At 45.7% G+C, this 21287-nt stretch overlaps 1 long non-coding RNA gene across 1 annotated transcript; it reads left to right on the top strand.

Moving 5' to 3' along the window:
- The first annotated feature begins 534 nt into the window (after window positions 1–534).
- On the top strand, window positions 535–7468 carry LOC123613202 (uncharacterized). The gene is made up of 2 exons (XR_012506999.1): window positions 535–789; window positions 1518–7468. It is a non-coding gene; the product is annotated as an uncharacterized LOC123613202 (long non-coding RNA).
- The last annotated feature ends 13819 nt before the right edge of the window (window positions 7469–21287 follow it).

Here is a 21287-nt window from a genome sequence, read left to right as displayed (position 1 = left end):
CCCCTTTTTCCACAGGCTTCCCTTAGCTCTGTTCAGGGCTGTCCAGGGCCAAACTGTGGAGAAGGCCACCCCGTCTTTGGCGCCTCTCCTTCCACTTGTTTGCCTTCCCCTGATGCTAGGTCGTCCAAGGCCACTCAGCGTTGTTTGCTCCACAGGCCAGCCTTGATTAGTCAATGCTTTATGCTTCAGACTTTCCATTTTCTCTGCCCCCATAAAAATATACCCTCCAGTGTCCCTCTGAGACCTCTCAGCTAATATCACAATACTGCTAATGGGTCCAGAAAGAATCAACAAGAGTCTCTTTAATGGTAGCAATTAGGTGTGTCAGGCTTCTAGAATTCCCTGCAAGTTCCAAGTTAGGTGATCTGACAGAAAGATAATTTGGGCAAGCCTTTGGCAATTTCCACTGGCCACCTACTCCACCCACACGGAGGGTAAATCACAGATGTAAATGCCTGTTTGGTTAATTATTAATGTGATTAATGGTTACTGATTGCTCAAACTCAAGGTCATAAATGCTTTGCATCTATTTTGCTAAATGTCTTGCTAAATAGATGCTTGTTGGCTGAAATAGTCTTTGGCTAGAATTTGTCCAAAGATTTTTCTCTCTCTTAAATTACAGGGACAGGTGGGACACCAATATTCCAGGAAAGACTGAGCAGTAATTCCAGAGGAAGAGGAGGAACTATGGACAGGTGTATGGAGGGCAGAATTGAGAGCAAGGACATCTGAGGCTCTAGCCCAGGTTTGTCAGCACACCTGAGATGGTGGCAAGATTTGGAAAAGGAGGTGAGTCACTGTTGGAGTCTATCATAGAAAAGGGTGGGAAAGTCCCAAGTCTAGTCATGCCAAACAAAACAATTGGCTGAGACCAGCTCAGTCAGTGTCTAATGGTTCAGACCATTCATAGGAGCTAATCCTTTTCTAGAGGGTCTTGGATTTCTCCAGCTCCTTTCACAGGTCCTGCCAGGTTGTCAGTCCTATACTGTGTAGGTCCTGCCTGCTCACATGGTACAAAGCATAGGACACTTTGCCTGCTGTATCTGCTGCCTGTAGGGTATAACTGGTGACTGGCACGTGCCACTTCGTACTAAATTCTGCCTTTCTCACTGAACTATCTATTGAGGGCCGGGATGCAGTTTTGGTACTCTAGGGTCAGCTCCAGATGCCACACACAATTGAAAGCTAAAATGGTGGCCACTGATGGTGTTCGGCTAATTGCTTGGACCACAGAGAGCAGGAGAACAAGGAGCAGACTTGGAGTGGATCTCGGTTTTCTTGATTGGTCACCTCTAACTCTGGGCCACACTCAATCTCTCTGGGCCTCAGTTTCTGCATTTATAACTTGGAGGCTTGATGATCCTGCCTGCCTCCTACGGTTCTTGGCAAGATCAAATCAGATTATGCTCATAAAAGTACATGGCCAACTCCAAAACACTATACAAATGAGGTGCATATATGCATATTTGTAACTATATGAAAATTTTTCATTTTAACTTTTCTTTACCAAAATATAGTTACAGTAAGTACTTATTTGAAAAGAACTTTCTGATAAGTCTGCTTGGGGAAGAAGCTGAAATTCCAAAGACTTCAGTATTTTAGAGAACGGAGTGAAAACACATACTCTACCTAAGGTAAGTCGTGTTTTGTTTGCTTGTCTTGTTTTGCACAGGGAGGGAGAAAACAGAGTGAAGAGGCGAGAGATGAAACAAAAAGATGAGAAATTACCATCTCTAGGTTCTATTTCTAAGTCCATTTGGGCTAGACTCCTTCCACTAAGAACTCTTAAAAACAAAACATGAGCAGTAAATTCTGCCCTCTGAAGCTCACCGTCACCCTTGGAACGCTATCTGCCAGGACAGGGAAACAGGCCTTCTACTTGCTCTGTACAGAGCACGTTAGCATGCTTGAGGAGTTTTACATGACGGTAATAGTGAGTGTTGTTAAAACAAGAAGTCAGGATGGGCCTGTGAGGTTAAAATGAGGAGGGACGAGGTCAGTCAAAGATGGCCCGGCCGGAGCCAGCCAAGCAGAGGCTGCCGTGGGTACTGGCTGTGGTTCAGGGAGACCAGGGGAGGTGCCAGCTGCCACGAGACAAGGAGCGTAAGGCTCAAGATGGAAAATCATGAACCAGGTGATACCATCAGGGAAACTTAACAACTGATGTCATAGCCAGAAAAATTAGCCAAGTTCTGGAAGTAGAAACGGATGTACTTGAACATGGATCAGTGTGCCTTGAACTTAATGCTGCTCTTTGTGGCCTAAGAACAGTCTTAAAAATTACTGTAAAAAACTATTATTATTTTATTATAATTATTGACAATTTAAAATTTATCATTTTAGCCATCTTCAAGTATATAGTCCATTTGCATTAAGTACACCCGTATTGTCGTGCAACTGTCATCACCATCCATCTCCAGAACTTGTTCATCTTCTCAGACTAAAACCTGATATCCATTAAACACAAACTCCCCACTCCCTCCTTGCCCCAGGCCCTGGCCACCACACCCTCAACTTCTGCCAGTATGAACTTGACTACTTTAGCTATCTCATATAAATGGAATCATGCAATATTTATCTTTTTGTGACTGGTTTGTTTCACTTAGCGTAATGTCCTCAAGGCTCATTCATGTTGTAGTATGTGTCAGAATTTCCTTTCTTCTTCAGCTGATTAACATCCCATCGTGTGCACGTAACACACTTTGTTTATCCAATCAACAACTTGGATTGTTCCTGCGTTTTGGTTATTCTGACTAATGCTGCCACAAACATGGGTATACAAATATCTGCTGGATTTCCACTTTCACTTCTTCTGGGTATAAATTCAGAAGTGGAATTACTGGACCATATGGTAATTGTATGTTTAATTTTTTGAGGAATCACCTACCGTTTTTCACAGTGGGTGCACCATTTTCTATTCCAACAATGCACATGGTTTCCATTATCTCCACATCCTCATAACAGTCTTTTAAATGTGGCATGGGTTAGAACAGCTGCCAGGTTACCCACGGCAGTGATCTCATTTTTGATGGTGCATGTATCCTACAAAGATTTTCTGTAATTTTACCTTTGGGTGCAGGTGATTTGAATTGTGGTCACTGCACTGCAGCACAGTTGATCTTGTTTCTTGGTGGTCTGCTCTCTCCTTTCTTGGTTATACCTCTGAATGGTGGCTTTGTGGCCAGATATAACTCAGTCCTGTTCCCAGAGAAAGGAGTGGAATTCCTACTGGATGAGAATCTCTAAGCTCTCTTTAGAAGGGTGTTATTTTCACTTCACTCCAGACTGTGTTTGCAGCAGACCTTGGGTCCAGGCAACATAAACTACTCATAAAGCCCTTCTGTTACCTGAACCTGGCATAGGAATTTGCTGGTTTTAAGCAAATATGTACACAAAGATAGAACAGTTTAAAAAAGAGAGAGAGAGTGGAGAATGAGGACACTGTAGGTTGCAGTGGTGGGAGCAGTCGGGCCAGCCCTTTGATGGGTGGAGGTGATGATGAGGCGAGGGGGCAAAGAGGAAGCCTCTCAGGCTCCCTTCCTAACAGTCCCCCCCCGCCCCACCGCCTTGGGCAGGTGGGGTTCTTGCAGCAGAGCTGTTGTCGCAGGATGTAAAGGAATTACCTTTCCTGTTTGGGCTGCCTATCACTGATGTTGACATTTTCAATTTCCTAATATTTAAAGAGCATCCAAAATTAATAGAGAGGACAGGCATACCTCGGTTTACTGTACTTCACAGATACTGCACTTTTTCACAAATGGCAGGTTTGTGGCAACCCTGCACCGAGCAAGTCTATAGGCGCCATTTTCCCAACAATTGCTCACTTCCTGTCTCTGTGTCACATTTTGGTAATTCTTGCAATATTTCAAACTTTTCAATATTATTATATTTGTCATGGTGATCTATGATCTGTGATCTTTGATATTACTATTGTAACTGTTTTTTGTTCTGTACATTTAAATTAAGGTATGTACATTGTTTTCTGACATAACCTTATTGCACACTTAATAGACTACAGAGTAGCAGAAGTTAACTTTTACATGTACTGAGAAACCAAAAAACTCATGTGACTCGCTTTATTGCTGTGGTCTGGAACCAAACCCGCAGTATCTCCAAAGAATGCCTGTTCATTGTTTTCCATTAAAACAATGGATTTTTATGTTTTTATGATTTTTATGTTTAATTTTTCTTAATTTCTTAATTCCCCAAATGAGAATTAAAAAAAAAAAATCTCTGCCTTTATGAAGTATTTCCTGAGCTAGTTATTCCTGATTCTTCCTGGTTTCTTCTGACTTTTCTAAGGAGGCTCTCAGGATTTATGCTCCCAGGAGCCTTTCCCCAGGCTGGCAGGAAGGGTACCTCAACTAGTCAGGAATCCAGCTCTTGCCAAGGGAAAGGAGTCAGCCCAGAACATGCACCCACCTGCCTTCAAGTCAGGGACAAGCCAGCTTTAGACTTGATCACTGACCTGGTTATGAACTTCATGTTAGCTTAGGTTGGGGATGATAAACTTGGGTTAGTCTGGGCAGAGAGTGTCAAATTCCCCATGAACCTGCTGTAAGTAATCCAGTGCCTGGTCTTGTTTCACAAGTGTCCGTGCAGCCAGTGACCCCCATGTTTACCACTGTGGTAACTCCCTTCTCCTACACATGCTCCCTAGACAAGTTCTTACCTGACCTGGGAGAGATGAAGGGAGACTGGCAGGCAGGGATTTTAGGGACAGGAAGCTGCCTTCTCGTTCAGCCAGTCATCAGAAACCTGTCCTGACTTGGTTAAGACCATCTACATGAAACCATGATATTCAGTGATGCATGCTCACACACACGCCTTGGAAATCTATTAAACATTGGGCTGTCCTTCTAGAATTGATTTTTTTTTTTGTGGGGAGGGGTAATTAGGTTCATTCATTTATTTATTTTTGATGGAGATACTGGGGATTGAACCCAAGACGTCCTGCATGCTAGGCACAGACCCTACCACTGAGCTATACCCTCCCCCTCTTCTAGAATTGATTTAAATGTTCAATGCTTCTCGAAAAAAGTTTTACTTGAAAATTAATTTTTTTGAAAACAGCAAACTATATGGAGGCTAAAAAGGCAGAGCTCTGAATTCCCCCTTCCTCATCCTAGCTTCCAGGGTTGGCTGTACATCCTCTCAGACGTATTCTAGACAGACAGACACACACACACACACACACACACACACACACAAACTTCGGTCATACTATAGTACAGTGATACAACCTACTTTATAGCAGAGATATCCTTCCATGTCAATTCATTTTTTTTTAAAGGAAAAGATACAACAATAAGAAAAGTAATCTTTCAGATAGGTTCATATTCCAACCTGGTTCTGAAGCTCAACTGAACCAGAGGGCTTGGCTGAGAATCCCTGGTACAACCAGCCCTGGGCTGTTGGTTCCCACCGTGTCTGCCCCCTGCGCTCAGGTGTGTGTCCACCACAAGGACCGGGCATCCGGTCAAGCGCCCATGGAGGTGCAGGCAGGGGCTCCGGGAGAGGGAGAGTGTGTGGCCAGTTTGGCAGGAAAATGGGAAGATGCAAAGGCGTCTGGACTCCGTGGTCATCCAAGGATTGGCAGGAGGACTTCAAACATTGTCTGGTTCCGCGGATTCTGGTGCTGTTTCTCATGCGTGGTCCAACATCGGCTGCCGCCAGAATCTCCAGAAGCTTACGGTTGGTTGGTTTGTGGCCCAGACATGCTGAGGGAGTCAGATTTCTGGAGTCTTCAGTTTTATGGGGGTGTGGGGCCTAGGGGAGCTTTGTTGTTCATGAGTATGACACATTCCTTTGGAGAATCACAATTTGAACAACTTCTGGCATTTCAGAGGCTAATTCCCTCGACTAGCACCTCTCTTGATGCACTCTCGTGATGATAACTTCCAGGCCCACTCATCTTTTGCCCTGTCCTCTTTCTTGAGCTCCTGGTCTGTTAAGCCAACTTCCTTCCAGAAAATTCACTCTGCATTCCCAGGCCCCCATCTAATATGTTCAAAGCAAGGCCAATATTTTTACCTGAAAACCTCTATCTAGTTCTTAATTCCCACCGGTCTGGTCAGCCAAGGGAGAAACCACTTTAATCATTCTTAATTCCTTCCTTTTTTCCTAATTGTTTGATAAGTCCTATTGATTCTAGCTCAAAAATGTCTTTCAAAATTGCTCCCTTTTTCCCTAGTCCCACTGCTTCTGCCTCCACTGAGTCTGTCATTGTCTCTGTTTCAATAAATATTAACTGCTACCATGTACCAGAGCCGTTTCTGCCATCCAGGGGTTCATGGTTTAATGATCCTATTTAACCTACAGAGGGATGTTTCTAAATCACAAATCTGCTCATAGCTCTTCTCTGCTCAACGATCCACACTGGCTCTGTGTTGCCTCGAGATGAGATCCGATTCTATGGCTGCACAAGGTCTTTTCACAACGTCCTTGAACCCATCTCTACGGTCTCACCTCTCACCATCCCCTCAACCAGGGGACCCACAGGTGTTTCACAGATCCTTGTTTTTACACATGCTCATTTCTCATTCTCCATTTCAAACGCTTGGGACATCCTCACTTTTTGAGGTTCTGCTCAAATGTTAACTCCTTTGTCAAGCCTTCCTCTGTTCTTGGGTCTCTTGCACAGTTTCTCCCTCTGTCTTCTGCATTCACCTGCAGTTTTTCTCAGAGCTCCATGACAGAACCTAGCACTTTTAGTGCATGATTTCCTCCCATCTTTGAATCTCCATCAGTCTGGATTCCAGACTGTCAGCAACTTGAAGGCAGAGGCTGTGCCTTCTTCACCTTGGTATCCCTGGCTCTCCACTTGATGCCTGGTGCACATGAAATATGTAGACACTAGATTGGACTCTGGACTCAATATTGCCTTATGGCAAACAGGGTTTGTGAGGGGAACTATGCTAATATACCTAAATGTATTGGGTGCAGAAACCCATCTCTACCAAGTTCAAGCACAAGTTGGCTTATAGAATTGGTAACTCCAATGGTACAGCTGGTTGGGGTGGGGTGGGGTGCCCAAACAATGCTGTCAGGGGTCTCTCACCATCTCATCTCCCATTTTCTTTGCAGGTTGGCCTCATTTTTTCCCTGCTGATGCAAGGAGGCTCTAAGCCTATTTCCTTACAGCTTATGATCCAAAGGAAAGAGACCTTCTCTATCTCGGCATCCACATATCAGATCTCAAGGGAGGCTGCTTGGACCTGTTTGGTCATATGCATATGAGTCGACCAGTCATAGTGGACAGACAGACGAGGTACCAGGACTGGCCAGCCCTGGGCCCTGTGTCCACCCCTGTGGACAGGCAGCTGATGGAGCTCCATGAATGACCAGCACTGTGGGAACCACAGGGGAGGTGCTAGTTCTCAAGCAGGAAAAGGAGCGCTGGGCAGATAAAATCATCAGATGTCCACTCCAGTTGCATGTTTTTGGCATAAAAAGCCATTTCAACTAATTTGTTTGTTAGCTCTCAGTATACCTGAGGTTCATGAGTGCTACAATTTTTTTGTATCAAAAGCAGCATACAGTTTTAAGCCAATGCTTCTCAAACTGCAATTTGCTCATGAATGAACCTGTTAAATGCAGGTTCTCATTCAGCCAGTCTGGGGTGGGATGTGGGATTCTTCATGTCTTACAAGATTATACTAGTCTCCTCGGGCTGCCATAAAAACCGCAGATTGGGTGACTTAAACTACAAAAATTAGTTTTCTCACAGTTCTGGAGACTGGAAGTCCAAGATCAAGTCTGGCTTCTGGAGAAGACTCTCTTCCCGGCTTGCAGATGGCTCCTTCTTGCTGTGTCCTCACATGGCCTTTCCTCTGTGCATGAGCAGACAGAGTGAGACCTCTCCTGTCTCTTCCTCTTTTTATAAGGACACCAGTGCTGTTGGATTAGAGGGCCGCCCTCATGACCTTATTTAACCTTAATTACCTCCTTAAAAGCTCTATCTCCAAATATAGTTACATTGGGGATTAGGGCTTTAATATATGAATTTGATGTGTGTGGGGGGTATGACTCAGTCCATAACAAAACATAGAGCTGAGTCTGGGTCCTGCAGCATCAGCACCACCTGCCTGGCCAGCAGTGCTACAGTTGGTCAGAGAAGGGCCTAGAACTGCACGGCAGCAAGAACCCACGGGTTGGAGAAGCTGCACTCCGAGCATCTGGAAGGACCAGACGCTGTGGTTGGTTCTCTCAAGATCCTCTGGATCCAAAGACCCCTCCTCTACTTGGAGGCCAAATTGAAGAGTGATGACATTTAGGCAGAGAGTACAGACAGATGGGAGGGGAGAAGAGGGTGGGGGTAGCCTGGGGCTGCACTGAGGATGCAGCTGCAGGGATGGGGGGACAGGAACCAGGACAGAGAGTAAGTCACGCATTTAATAGCCATTCCTTCCAAGTGCCCATGAGGTCCCTACAAGGGAAGGAGGGTCTTTAAAACAGGGGGCAGGCTTGCATTTTGGTTGTTGTGATAGAATGAGAGGCACACTGCACTGAGCTGGGTTTCTCCCTCTTCCATCCTTTGTCTGATAAGAGCAATTTCTGGGGAGTTTTTTCTATACATGTTCTACCCCTAACCACACACACACACACACACACACACACACACACACACACACACACACAAACATACAAGTTGCTTGAGCAGAGATGTCATTACTAAACCCTGCTCAGTTGGTGGTACACAAACCTCCCTGAGCAGAACTTGCTTGACCAGTTCTACAGAGAGAAAAATGCAGACACCACTACACTCCCAGCCACCCAAGCAGGCAGGAAGCCCAAGTACCTAGATGTGTCCCTCCCGCTGACCATGCCCTTTGAAATCTCCCCCTCTCCAGTGCCCTCCCTCCTTCAACTCATCACCTCTCCCTTGCCTGCCGTCCAGCCTGGACGGGAACAGGCCCAGGCCAAGCCAGCCATGCACAATACTTCAGTTCTTTTTCTTACACACCAGTGATAGTGTGAGGGAGGAGCTGCTGCCCCATAACCTCCCTTCCAGGTTGTAACACAGGTGTTTTTAAGCTGGGGTCCGAGAAATGCATCTTCATTTTTGTTAGCCTCTAATGAAATTCAGCCTTTCCTCTAGCCATGAATAGAGGCAAAAACCACCACAATGTTTGCAACTCCTGTGACTTTGCAGCAGGAGAAATCATGGACGTTTTTGTATCACGTTATAGACATTGTGGATAGCTCAGAATGTCATTTATCCTTATCGCTACAGCATAAGTATTAGGACCGTCACTGGATTAGGTTATTGCACAATTTCTGTTAATGAAGAGGCACAGTAAAGGTTAAGGACCTCTGCTTTGGATTGTGACTTAAAGGTCCGAGAAGGTTCCCCAGCAAAGATGGCTGCAGCCCTGCCCTGTGGTTTCCGAGTCTGGGGCGTCAATCACTCACGTGTTCCAGCGGTGGCTTGAGACAGACCTAGAGTGGGTAGTTTCTGAGAAGAATCTTGTCTGGGCCTCAGGTGAGGCCTGGTCTGCTCTGCGTAGTGCTGGGGTGCCCCCTTCCCCTCTCCCCGAGTTGGGCCATCTCCAACCCTCCCTCAGTCTTTTGTCTAAGCATTGGGAAAGGCCTGTGACAGGACAGAAACTGAATGAAAATACGTCTGTGAACTATTTGCCGTCTAATTCTCTACTCCTGGGAAGATCCCTCTCCAAGCCTACCTCCCCCGTGGGCCCCCACCCAGCACAGGGGACCGTGTCAGCTGCCCAGACACACTGTGCGTGTCCTCTGTTCTGTCCTGCTTATCTCTTACACATGAGGCTCTGACTCAGATGCCCTCCTCCCAGCCGTCTGTCAAGATCCGGCTGTCCTCCTGTGCCCAGTCACTTCTTGGCTCAAGATTTACTTTAAAAACAAATGATTAAGGTGAAGTTCATATCACACAAAACAAATCATTACAGAGTGAACAATTTCACGGCATCGAGTACATTTACAATGTCATGCAACCACCATCCCTATCTAGTTCCAAAACATTGCCGGCATTCCAAAATAAAACTTCTACTCATTAACACTCTCATTCAGCACTCTCCCAGCCCCTGGCAACCTCCAGTCTGCATTCAGTCTCTATGGATTTGCACATCCTGGATATTTCCTGTGAATGGAATCACACAGTATGTGACCTTTTGTGTCTGGCTTCCTTCACTTAGCGTAATGTTTTCCAGGCCCACCTAGGTTGTTGTGTGTATCAGCACTTCAGTCCTTTTTGTGGCTAAATAATATTTCACCATATGGATGTACTGGAATTTGTTCATCTTTTCATCTGTCGAGGGACACCTGGGCTGTTTGCACGATTGTGGATACTGCCGCTATGTGGATACCGCTGCTACGAACGTGCACACACAAGGATCTGTTTGAGTAGTGATTTCCAGTTCTTTTGGTTATAGATCTCAGAGTGGATTTACTGGGTCATATGGTAATTCTATGTCTAACTTCTTGAGGAACCGCCAAACTGTGTTCCCCGACAGCTGAACCATTTTATATTCGAACCAGCAATGCACAAGCGTTCCAACTTCTCCACATCCTCATTAACACTTGCTATTTGAAGCTTTACGTTTTTTGCAGAGGGAATATTTTTTCTATTTACTCTGTGATTATTAAGCACAGCACAGCTTAGTCCTTTTAGACAAATTTGCCAGTCAAGCAGAGAAAATGGGTAAGGCAGTCATTCTGGTGAGTGAAGTGTCTGATTTAATTAACTCAACTAATTAGAAAGAATTTAATACCATCTTTCCAGTTATTTCACTTACTACAACTTATGTTGAAGCTTTACTTTCTAAACCCTTCAGTAACTCCTTCCCTCTTATGCCCACCCAAGACTCTCCATAGTCATACCTGACCCAGGCCTGCAGCACTGCCCTTATCACACTATCTGGCAATTCTACACTGTAATTCTGTGTTCATGTGTCTCACTCCATTGTTAGACTTGGCAGGCTGGGGTTGCTTGTGGACAGAAATGCCCTTGTGCCTGCAGAGAAGTGCTGGCCCATCAGGTGAGCAGTAGGTGTCCGTTGCCTGAATGTGTGACTGGAGGGCTCAAGGGCTCCCCCCTGTGGTGAATAAGGACATAAGACTACATATTTTCTCACCTGCCCTGGTCTGAACACTTGACTGACCTTATTGACTTCAAAGGAAAGTCTTCAAACAAAACAAATGAGACACCAGATGGGCAAGCATGCTGAGCTCTTTGGAGAAGAGAGGCTGTGTAAATCCACGTCTTTCTTTTATTGGAGAAACAAAGTAAATGACTCCAAATTGTCTTCACTGTATCGTGCCTGTCCAAGTCAGTCCGGAGGACGGAAATAGCGCTTGGAGGCAGCTGAATGAATCATCAGCAATGAATGTGAGGCTTCCGGGGAAACTGTGACTTGGCTAGTGATGAGGTGAGTGTGTGCCCCTGCACGACTAGCACTTTTTTCTTGTCCTCTCTTGCTGTAGAATTGGAAGAGCTTTAGAATTCCTCCGCCTGCCCACGTCGGAGCACTTGTCCACTTTCCATTTATCAAAAGGTGTCAAAAGGGGCTAGGCCCTCGGAAGGCAAAGAGAAGTACGATCTCATTCTGTTCTCAACGTGTCTGTGTGTAAGACGATGCATGTTAAGAAGCCACATACCTGGATTATTTGGGAGGAAAGAATTCTTGATGGAAAGGAATAAACTTTGTTTCCAGGCACACATGAACGATATGGGCAAAGGCAGTTATAGTTGCTATATTTTGGTTTTATTTGGTCAGTTGGGTCCCATCCTTAGACGAAGAGATAAGTATTTTTCAGGTGTGTTGGCAGTTTTAGGGCTGTTATAACTCTGATTTTTCTAGTACCAACAGAAAGGCAGTAGATTAGGTCAGAGAGAAGGATTTGACTACTGAGCTTTTCTCAGTTGAAGCTACTTCACCATAAAACATCAACACAACAATAAAAATGGGCTTTCTGTACGGGACGAGCAATGTAGGATAGGAAAGGAATGCGGGGTTTGCAGTGAAAGACTTGGATTTGAGTCCTAGATCTGCTGCTCATTTGTCATATTCTAACAGACAAGTCTCTGGACCTGGGGTGCTCACCCAGGTCTATCTTCCCTGACATCTCTCCCCCCAGTTTGGGGAAATTTAAATAACTAAATCTGAAGGCATTCCAGCAGCTTATTACATTGTTCTATGATCACAGGCCCTGTTTCTGAACCCTAATTCACATGCTTCCTTTCTGAGTTGGAATGGACAACCATCAAGGTATCTTGTTGTTAATATAATGCAAATTTTGGCATTCAGGCCGGAGTTGTTGTTAAGTTGGGTAGCTGTCTCTGAAAACCCAAGCCTGAACATCTACTTTAACCAAGTTTAGGCTACTGCACAACTTTACCAGCTAAGGTTTTTCTCCCCCACAGAAAGCTGCTTAAACTCAGATAATTACAGTCCAGTTCCTTCCCACCGTACTGTGAGCTCATGGGGCTCACTCCCCTGCTTCTCAAGGCCACACCCCTCCTGTGCCCATGTGCTATTTTCACTTGTGTGCTGACTCCACTGCAGCGCTCAGCTCCCCTTCTGAGATGCCCCAAAGGACCCCCTGACTCATTAGTGGGCCGTAGAGACTAATTTGAAGGCTGGGTGGGGTCGTGGTGGGGCTGGCACTGGGACAGCTCACACATGGAGGAGCAGGCACCCTTCCCTCACCGGGCTCTTCCACTTTTTCATTCATCCTTTCCATCTTTCGCTTCTTCATCTGCAATAAACAGAACCGAACAGATCCCACCACCACCACCCGAGTCTAGCCAGAATGATTCTCTCCACGCAAGAGTCAGCTTATCAAATGTTTTCCCACCCAAAACAGCCTTCCCTTCCCAGGAGGAATTCTGGCAAGTAGATTTCCTCCAGCTCTGCACCCTTGTTTCAGGAACACATCCAAGCCTTAGGGGCTCAGTGCTGGGAGGCCAATGCCAGGGCAACGTCAGTGAAACCTGCCAGATTTGTGGACGGCTTAGACGTCTGTTTTAACGCCCATAACCCGTACTCTGCATTTTAAATAAAACTCCAAGGCAAGCGGCTTTCCACCATTAAAGTTGATCATTAAAGTGTTCTGATGCATTCTGTCTTTTTCTCTCCCGCCACTCCCTGCTGATTTCCTGCAGAAAAGACCATCTGGCTGGGACTTCCTCTAGATGACCACTAGAGGGCACATGACTGTCGGCTCACAAGGCCCTCCTGACAGCCAATTCCTGGGGCTTTGCTGCAGAAAGGACAGTTTTTGTTTGTTTGTTTGCTTTTCCCTCAGAAACTTGAGGAAAGCACTTGACATTCCCCGGATGCAGCTAAGGCATTTTCTATGACATTCATCTGTGAAATGTTGGCTGCGAGAGGCAGACATTCTGGTGGGTGGAGGGAAAGACTGCATTCTCTGTTCCTTCACTTCTTCCCACCTCGGGACAAAAGGGCTGCAGAAAGCTGAACAAATGAGTGTTGTTTTTTCTAAGATTACTAGTAGAATATACTTGTAGGCTATCTGTGTCTATGCAGGCCTTGTGGAATAGTGAAAACAGTGTGTTTTGGAATTAGATATATATGGGGTTCATTTCCCATAGCCAGGCTTCCTGCCAAGCTGGCAGACTAGCGTGGGCTGCTGGCAACCCTGGAGAAAGTCCAGTATCAACTTGATGGGAGGTAGGAGAGGAGTTGGGGAGACCAAGTGACGTGGATTTGCCCTTGGGTAGGGTCCCTTGGGCACTCCCTTTCCGAGGAGGGGTGATACACACTACTCTGGAGGGGAACACAGAGGTAGTAATGGGATGGAGAAGTTAATTGGGGTAAATAAACCTGAGTATGGGTCAAAAGTCAGAAGTGACCCAGATGAGATCAAAATTGGATTGCTTAATCTCTAAACTAGCAGGCAAAAATTCAGATGTAAATGGAAATGAAAGAAGGGGAAAAGAGGAAATTAAAAAAAACAAAAAAACAAAACACCCTGTGCTATCAATGAGAACTCTCAGCTCACATGCTGAACTGAGTCCTCATAAAACAGTAATTAAATGTTTCCCAGCTCCAGCTCTTACCAACTCTGTGACCTTGGACAGGAGTTACAATTTCTCTGAGCTTTAGTTTCCTCATCTCTAATATGCATAAAACTACCATAGTTACAAGTTTGCCGCAAAGATTAAATAACATAGTTTGCATAAGAGTCCTCTCCTACGCGGCTCTTGGTAGCTGGGGAACTTTCTAGTTCTCTCCTCTCTTCTCCCCCTTTAATGTGTTTAGTGTATAAACACTTACTCATTCAAGAATATTTACTGAGTACCTGTATCAGGTTGCTTTCAGCTGTAAGTGATGGAAAACCTCACCTAAATGGTGGTAAAGAGTAAGGAAAAGGTATTACCTCATTACAAGAAGTCCAGAGACAGGGCAGTTCTAGGGAGGGTTACTGCAGAGTCAGCAAAATTATCAGGGACTTGATTCCTTCCACATTTTGGCACTGCCGTCCTCAGCATGCGAGCATCTGTCCTGGGGCCTCTCACCGTGGCTGCAGGACGGCTGCCCGTCTGCTCACCTGGGGGCAGGCATGGGCTCTTTCCTCTCACACGACACTTTTAGGATTCTCCTGGAACTATTTCCCAGAAATTGCCCCAGCAGACCACCCCTCAGGGCTCAGGGACCAGAAGTGGGTCACTCGGCCCATCCCTAAATCAGTTCCTGGTGAGACGAATGGGTTTCTGTGATTGGAACAGACCAGTCATCACTCACCCTAAGAGGTCCCTTAGTCTTCCCGAGTCATTGATACCAGAACAAGATCAATTAGTAAAGACAAATGTTAGGCAACCAGGAGTATTTTCTGGGCACTGTCGCTGGTGGTGTGCACACAGTAGTTTTTAAGACAGATGCCATATTCCTGTGGAGCTGGTAGGGGAGGCTACAGACAAGTAAACTGACATTAATAATATAGTGTGTAGGTGCTATGCAGAAAGAACTTTATGAGAATCCATAATTGGTGGTCAGGGAAGACTTCCTGGAGGAGTTATTCTTGGAGAGTTAAAGTAGGATTTTTCCAGATAATTAGGGTTAGGAGTAGAATGAGAGCTTACATGAAAGCCCTGGGAGCCAGAGTGATCATGACATATTCAGATAACTGAAAGAAGTTCACCATGGGAAGGAAGACTGGCATAGAGGAGGCGGGGTGGTTAGCACGGGGCTCCATCAGGTAGACCACGGGAACCATGTGGGGAAGTTGAAATTCTATTCCAACAGCAATGGATCAGGTACATTTACAGCAATGAGCTTTAAAATGTAGGTGTGAAATCAATACAGTGGTTCATAACCAGCACATAAAAATAAAATAATAATGGTGAATTCTTAAGCAGCAATTAATACAGTCAGTCACAGCACTGTTCTGAGAGTATTATGCATTCACTGTGAACCCACTGATCCTCAGATCTTGGTACCACTGTTATCTCCATTCTGCAGGTGAGGAAACTGAAGTACTTGCCTCAGGTCTGTTACGGGATGATCTGTGACCCCCTCAAAACAGATACACTGGCGTGCTAACCCTCACTACCTCAGACTGTGTCCTTATTTGGTGACAGGGTAGTTGCAGATGTCCTTAGGTAAGATGAGGTCACACTGGAGCAGGACAGGCCGCTAATCCAGCATGACCGGGGTCCTTGTAAGAAGGCAGCCACGTGAAGACAGAGACGTGGGGAGATCACCGTGTGAAGGTGGAGCGGGGCAAGAACAATGCACCTCCAAGCCAAGGACACCAAGGGTTCTGCCTGTCCCCAAAGCGAGGGGAGGGGGCATGAACATACTCTCCCTCACAGCTCTCAGAAGCAGCCTAACCTGCCAACACCCAGACTTTGGACTTCTGGCGTCCAGAGCTATAATGGAATATATTTCTGTTGTTCCAAGCCGCCCATTTGTGGTGCTTTGTTAACACAGCTAGTAAGTGAGGAACTGAGATCGAAAGCCAGAGTCTGGCTCCACAGTCCTACCGTCAACTGACGTGCCCTCCTCACCAGGAAGGAGAGCACAGGGGAAGGAGAAGAGGGGAGGGCTTTCGTTGTATGTGTGTGTGTGTACACACGTATATGCGTGCTGGGTCATAACGTAAGATGCCTTGCACTGAAGTTTGAAAGCCACTGACTTAAAGGGGTTTGAACAGAGTGATAAGATTAGTTTGCATTTTAGAAAGAACAAAGACATGTCAAGATTTCAGAACTAGAAGTCAAGTAGGATAAACTCATCTTTACGGAAGAATTCAAAGGTCTCATCCCTTGGCAGGATGGGGTGGTAAGGTTTCTACACTGAGCAGATGGTGGTGGGCAGGGGTATCACCTAAGGTTGTGCCGGTCAAGGAGGGCCTACTGTAAGCTAAGTACATGGTGCCCTGTGGCATTGTGCAGTGTACAGCCCGTGCGGCCGGCCTTGGTGTTCCTAGGACTGGATTAGAGATGTTCATTAAGGAAGAAATACAGGTAGACTGGGGAGCAGCGGTACCAATCACTCTTCCCAAGCATGTTCTTCAAAAAATGGTACCTTTGCAACAGATCCTTAAAGCTAACATGATAATATTCTATGTATAAAATCCATACTGAACAGGAGACAAAGGCAGCAAGACTGTGGGACCCAGGCATGAGAATACAGGCTCCTCCGGGTGGTTAGCTCCCCCACCAGAACGTAACTCTACAAGGATGAGGACTTCATCTATGATGCTCACTGCTGATCCCCAGTGCCTAGAATAAACACTCAGCAGGTGCTTAACAAACACTGCTGAATGAATATTAAAGGCAATACAGTGAGGAATATGCACAGAAGTGAATCACAGGGTGGTCATTTGTAATGTCCTTGCTGCCCCACCACCCCCTCCCCCCCGGTCACGCATCTCCTCTCTTGTCCCTTCCACCTCCACGACTCTACAATTCCACGTCTATGCCTCCTTCCCGTTACGCAACCAGAGGAAAAGGATGCTGGTGGCAGGTGGAATGGCTTCTGCTGAATCACGTCTCCTCTGACAACGAGCCCAACACGGTAACAGCTGCAGGGGCACCTGTGACATTTGTGGATGCCCGGAGCCCTGGTCCACAGCAAGGGATTATAGCAGCGCGCGCAAATCCTTGTCTGCTAAGACCGCGGTGCTGGCTCAGTGACTGACAGAATTAAACACGGTCTCAACTGATGGGAAGTCCAAGGGGGATTTATGGCCCAATACAAAGAGATGTAAATTTTGCTCTTATTCAGACCCTTCCTATGCTACCATCGATTTTGTTTCTCTCGAGGTGTTAGGATTAATTTAGTTTTCTGCATTAGAAGGTAGACTCAGTCGCAGGCAGCCCCCGGCCTAGCCAGGTTCCAAGTGGCCAGACGTCCTCGTTGCTTGGTGTGCTCTCTGGTGGGGGTTTGTGGCTCATGATGTGTCATGACATTCCAGTTGTCACCTGAGCTTTGTTCTGGGGAGACTGTCCCTGCATCCCTCTGATGCAGGGGACCATTTATGGCGACCGATTCTCCCAGCGTGCCCGAGACTTTCCCCAGGCACCAAAAGTCCTGTGTGTGAGGACACCTCTCAGACCTGGGTGCACTAGGATGGGTGGTTACCAGAGTATGTCACTCTGAGAACGGAACAAGGGGCTTGGGCCCGCTTGTTGGCACAAGAGTTTAAGGGCTTGCCAAAATTAGGTCTTCCCCCTCCGGCAAGACCACATTTTATTCTTATTTCAACAAAATGGAAACACAAGACACCTAAAGAGAAATAGCCTCAGTGGTTTTACCCTTGACCCCAACCCCCTAGTCCAGCGGGTGTAAAGGGGGACCCAGACCACCTGCACTGGAGCCCGACCTGGGCACTTCCCAACTACAAGTTACTCAGCCACTCAACCACTCGGTGCCTCCGACTCCACCTCTCTTAAGATGACGATAAAAAAGGATGTTTTACGCAGTCATGCTCAGGATTAGAAGAGAAAACCTATGCAACACTCTTCCACCTGTAGCTAACTGGACAATGATTACCGCCCTCCTCCCACTTTTTTAACCTTTTATGTTAAATATAATATCAGTACAGAAAGTAGCATAAAACAAGTGTACAGCTTCATAAATGAGTACACAGTGAAAACTCTGATAAGAAGGAGGAGCACTGTGCCAGCCGTCCAGGCGTCCGCTCCTTTGCTCTGTCCCACCCTACCCCGCCTTCCCCTGCCGAGAGTGTCCTAATGTTTATTGTATCACGAAACAACCCATTTTGGGGTTTGTTTATTTTCTTCAGGGCAAAAAAAGTGGCACTGTGGCACTATCCAATCACAACTCCCTTGTTTCATTTAGAATTCAGAAGGGCCAGGGTCTCTTCTTTTTATGGGGTGGGGGGGGGAGATAAAGCAGTGTGATTTCTAAAGAAAAGGGTTTAAATAGGAATTTGCAAAGATTACCTTCTTTTTTGTGACTACGCATCCTATTGCCTAGAAGGGGCATGGAGATCTCAGTGTAAGTTGCTTAAAGGAAATAGACAATAATAGTCACAGTCCATTAAAATCCCATCTGCTTCCCATAAAATGGAAAAGTCATTACTGGCCGAGTCAGGGGGTCTTGGGCTCATGTCGAGGAAGCGATCGCCCCCCAGTTCTCCCCTTACAACCTTGCTTCTTGTAAAGGGCAGAGCCACCCCCTTATTTTTCTACCAGGTCAATGCTTTTTACACTAAACCATGCTTCTCCCCAAACGGTCATTAGTAGAAAACATTCCTAATACTATTTTGAATGATGCTGAAAAGAATGCAGGGCCAGATGTGGGTACGGTATTAACTGCTAGATTTAGAAAGGGAGAGGCTGTGCGGGTGTGGAAAAGGTCACTGGGACTTAGGACTTGACTCAGACAGGGAGGGAACATGCTTCCCTGGGGCATAGGGTGTGGAGGGAAACAGGGCTTCAGGGAGGAAATTATTCATTGATGGGCAGGCAGTTAAAAATTCAGACCAGGAAGCACAGTTTGAAATATGACTTGGTGTGTCTGTTAGGATTTCAAGTCACAGAACCGAAAGCCCAAATAACAATGGTTTAAATACAACGAAGGCTAATTTATCTCTGGTGGTGTGGAGTCGACAATGGATGTGTTGGTTCCAGGATCGGCAGGGACTTCTACCTTCCTGCTTTGTCATCCTTAGCAAGGGGAGGTCCATCCTCAAGGACACCTCATGGCCCAAGATGGCTGCTGAAACTCTAGCCATCACCTCCAAGTTTTAGGCAGGAGGAATCAGGAAGAGGTCCACAGGGTGCGTTTCAGCATGGTAGCCTTTTAAACAGCCTTCCCAGAAGTAACACCCAACAACTTCTGCTTACATGTCATGGAACAGGCTGGAAGGGAAGCTGGGAAATATGAAATAAAGGAAGATAGGGAGCATGATTAGGCAGGTGGGGCAACTAGCCATCCTGTCTGTAGGCAACGAGGCAGTAAATCCTCATGGTTCATTAAGCACAGAGCCTCCAAGGTCACTTGGCTTAACATCAGGCTCTATCACCTACTAGCTGTGATCAACAACAAGACACCTGACACTCCTAAGACACGGTTTCCTCATCTATAAAATGATGATGGTAATAAGATCTCTCCCAAAGGGTTGCTGTGAGAGTCAGGTGAAAACGCTGATGGAGAATGCTCAGGACAGCACTCGGCATCCTGAAAGCCCTCCAGAATGGCAGCAATAGTAACTATGATGCTGATTTAAGAGGCTGGGAAAGCAAATTCCAACAACTTTTATGCTTATCCACGCTGAAAGTTAAACCCCATTCAAATGAGTATGTCGTCCAAAAAGCATGCTTGAGGGGCTTCCCAGCCTGTGTTGAGGGCTCCTTTTAGGGGCGATCTCCATCGGACGAGATGATTTGAGGTGTCCTTGCATTCCTGCATGAGAGGGTTTGGCCAGTTTGAGGGACTCTCCATGAACCTGAGGGGATGTGGGCTCTTCCTGAGGAAGCCCTTGCCAGCTGCTCTCCTCGGGGCTTCAGACCATCTTGCTTAGATCTTTAGCTGCCTTTACCTCTCTGCAGAGCTCTTTGGTTCCATTTTGTGGTGATCCTTGTCTCTCCCTGGACCAAGGGACCCACCTCTTTAGTCCGGACTTCCCAAGCTACATCCTAGGAACATTCATTTCAAACACTTTTCCATGATAAAATATGTGTGAGACACATGATACACTAACCCCCATTTGGGAAGTCACAATACACACTAACACATTAGAGGCTCTAGAAGTCCTGCCAAGAAATGGTAATTTTTTGAGCTTTTTTTTTTTTAAATTAAAGTATAGTCAGTTTACAGTGTTGTGTCAATTTCTGGTGTACAGCATAATGTTTCAGTCATACATGTACATACATATGTTCCTTTTCATATTCTCTTTCATTATAGATTACTATGAGGTATTGAACATAGTTCCCTCTGCTATACAGTATAAATTTATTGTTTATCTATTTTATATACAGTACTTAGTATCTGCAAATCTTGAACTCCCAGTTTATGCCTTCCCACCTCCTTTCCCCCCTGGTAACCATAAGTTTGTTTTCTATGCCTGTGAGTCTGTTTCTGTTTTGTAAATAAGTTTTTTTTTTTTTTTAGGTTCCACATATAAGTGATATCATATGGTATTTTTCTTTCTCTTTCTGACTTACTTCACTTAGACTGATGATCCCTAGGTCCATCCATGTTGCTGCAAATGGCATTGTTTTATTCTTTTTTATGGCTGAGTAGTATTCCATTATATAAATATACAACTTCTTTCTCCAGTCATCTGTCGATGGACATTTAGGTTGTTTCCATGTCTTGGCTATTGTATACAGTGCTGCTATGAACATTGGGGTGCAGGTGTCTTTTTGAATTAGAGTTTCCTCTGGATATATGCCCAGGAGTGGGATTGCTGGACCATATGGTAAGTCTATTTTTAGTCTTTTGAGGACTCTGCATACTGTTTTCCATAATGACTGCACCAAACTACATTCCCACCAGCAGTGTAGGAGGGTTCCCTTTTCTCCACACCCTCTCCAGCAAGAAATGGTATTATTTAACTCAACATTTTCTGTTGAGCATAGGAGCCATTTCAAATTTGCTATAATTCCCAGTCAAATATGCTTTTTTCTGAGGTCTCGTTTCCTGGTTCCTGGGGGAACCTCCTGTTGAGTCCCTCTTTTCAGCCAAGGAGCTCTCTCAGGGCGGAAGCCCATGGGCAAGTCTGAGATGACCATCATTAATCGATGCCAGTAAATGATGCACCCTTTTCTGGTGCCACTTATAAACTCTCCTTACCTCCTTCTGCTCTCTGGGATA

This window comes from Camelus bactrianus, chromosome 5 (genome assembly GCF_048773025.1).
Source record: "Camelus bactrianus isolate YW-2024 breed Bactrian camel chromosome 5, ASM4877302v1, whole genome shotgun sequence".
Taxonomy (NCBI): domain Eukaryota; kingdom Metazoa; phylum Chordata; class Mammalia; order Artiodactyla; family Camelidae; genus Camelus; species Camelus bactrianus.
Note: the sequence above shows the minus strand (reverse complement) of the source record. Positions and strands in the feature narration are given on the sequence as shown.